This window comes from Penaeus monodon, unplaced genomic scaffold (assembly GCF_015228065.2).
Source record: "Penaeus monodon isolate SGIC_2016 unplaced genomic scaffold, NSTDA_Pmon_1 PmonScaffold_16738, whole genome shotgun sequence".
Lineage (NCBI taxonomy): Eukaryota > Metazoa > Arthropoda > Malacostraca > Decapoda > Penaeidae > Penaeus > Penaeus monodon.
In genome coordinates this window covers 1-2,500 of record NW_023646083.1, presented here as the reverse complement: position 1 = coordinate 2,500, position 2,500 = coordinate 1, and the positions used below count along the sequence as shown (strand labels likewise).

The following is a 2,500-nucleotide window of genomic DNA, read 5'->3' as shown; positions in this document are numbered from 1 at the left end:
GTGGAAAAGTTAGATTCCGGCCAAAACGAAATCCTTAAAACCTCAAATTTTAATCTTCAAGCAACAGCTGTTTTCAATCAGCTTGTGGGAGAGAACGCACCAGAGGTAAGAGTGATTCACTTGTCTTTAAAATGATAAAAAGTGTTTATTTTCTTCTGGGCTTTTCATCATTATTGACATATTAGAAGGATGTTGACTTTATATCAAAACTGTAATGGATGAAAATAGCTTTGTAGAAAAGTTCCTTGTTTGTATGACAGGTTTTCTTGGATTCTTTCTTTTATTTTTTCTACTTTATGATATTTATGATTGATCTGAAAGACATTTAGATAACCATTCATCATTTTAGGAGCAGGAAAAACATGCTTAAGCATAATTTATTCTTTAAAGGAAAAAAGAGAAGCATGTAGCTAGTCCTAATCCATCACAGGAAACAGGATAGCCATGATTACTAAACGTAGTCTCACATTTAAAGCAGGAGAGAAACATACTTATATAATACCCAGTCCATCATTTCAGATGCAAGAGAAGTATGTTTACCTAATGCCTAATCCAGGATTTCAGATGTAAGAGAAAAACCTAATCCATCATTTCAGATGCAATAGAAACACACTTATCTGAGACCTAATCCCTGATTTCAGATGCAAGAGAAACACATATGGTTGTGTCCCCAGTCTGGTAAGGAAGTGATCCAACAAGCTGTCACTTGCCCATTAGTTTCCCTGGATTAGTTCCCGTCATGGTACGAGCCTTGTCAGCCATCTCTGAAGTTTGCCAGGCAACTTCACCATCTGGTAAGGAAGAGATTACTTTGTTTATTACTTCATAGATTTTAAAGTGTACTCAGCCAATGGTAAATACTAGTTATTGATAGTATTATCAGTAATGTAGTAGTAAATGAGTTTTATGGGCACTTTAAAAGAAAATGTTTTTGTTTCATATTAAATTATAATAATAAACACCTATGAAATTGTTAGTGAGAATATGGACATTTCTGTTTATTATCTTTTCTTTTGCCCTTAAAGAATAGAAAAGTTTGAAGCTTCTTATGTGCACAGATAGGAAATGTTTGAAAAAAAAGGCTCTTGTTTCCTAAGGAAATGTAAGAATTAACTTGAAAATCTTTCTCCCAGTGCACCACAAAGACATTATTATGAGAGCACTATATAATGTGTAACCACAGGATAGAAAGAACAGCAAGAAATTTAAGTGGAGAAATGTATCAGTAAATAGTTTTTGATATTTGTCTGTCTGGGTAATGTTAACACCAGCTTACTGAACTTGCTGTAGATCTTCCTTTAGGGTTATAGTACCTTTTTTCTACTGCTTACAAAATCAGAATGCCAATAGGACTTCTGAAACTTTATTTAAAATCCCTTATGGATGTTATTTGTATCTTGTCATTGTAGTTTGATTTTAAAGTTCTACCATGTCTGCATCTTTTTGTTTTTCTTCATTATTAGAATATATATATATATATAAAATATTATATAATATATATATATATATATATATATATATATATAATTTTATATATAATATATAAAATATATTATAATTCAATGTAGCTTAATTGTAGAGCTAATTCAGTAGAAATGACCTTAAAAAGTTATCAACCCTCTATTATCAGATGTACTTTTGCCATGAAAGACTTCCATATGCTAAACAATGAAGCGAGATATGCATTTCACACACACATTTCAGGTATATCTGTGCTTGCAAGTGCTCTACAAACAAATACAGACTGCAGGACTTTCTGGAAGGGAGAAGCAAGATTTTGCTGACCTTGTGAAAGGCTTGATGAACACAGCAACTTTGCCAGTGGTGAATCTCTCCATATTCTTATTGAACCTATTTAGGGTGCAGAGTGAAGAAAATTTGGAAGGTGTTGCATTACCATTAGAATTACTCAAGGTAAATAAAAGAATAATTGTCATTGTTGGTTTTGTAAGATCTGTCTTCTAGTTTGAAATATTTATGCTCAGAGTAGAGATAGCTATCTGTAAATGCATGAGTTTGCTAGTGATTTTGAGTTTAGAGCTGCAATAACTAAGATAAGCTATGAGAATTAAATCATGCATTTATTGATTGACAACTATAACTGGATATAAAATATTGCTGATAATTTTCAACATTGCAGAACATCATTGACAATCATCCATCAACCATAATTCAGCCTGGGATCAAATTGGACAGTTTGATAATAAGTCTATGTGTGTACTGAGCAATACAGCCCAACTTCTGGGTCCGCAGGCCAAGCACTGCCCTTGCATTACGGCTAGATGCAGAGCACATTATCAGCACCATAGCCAAAGCTTTGATAAAAGATATGCCTCTCTTTGAGAAAGGTGAGAGAAACGCTGTAGCCTGTCATTGTTATGATGTAGGTGAAGGATCCCTAAGCATTGGTTAGCGTTGTGTTCAGATTTTATGAAAAATAGAGTACAATGCCATAGGTAATATTTGTAGTTTTTTTTTTTAGAAGAGTAAGTATTATAGA

General features: G+C 33.0%; 1 pseudogene; it reads left to right on the top strand.

The window, feature by feature from the left end:
* LOC119569583 overlaps positions 1–2,348 on the top strand; it is a 4,416-nt pseudogene extending 2,068 nt beyond the window's left edge.
* Positions 2,349–2,500: the final 152 nt, after the last annotated feature.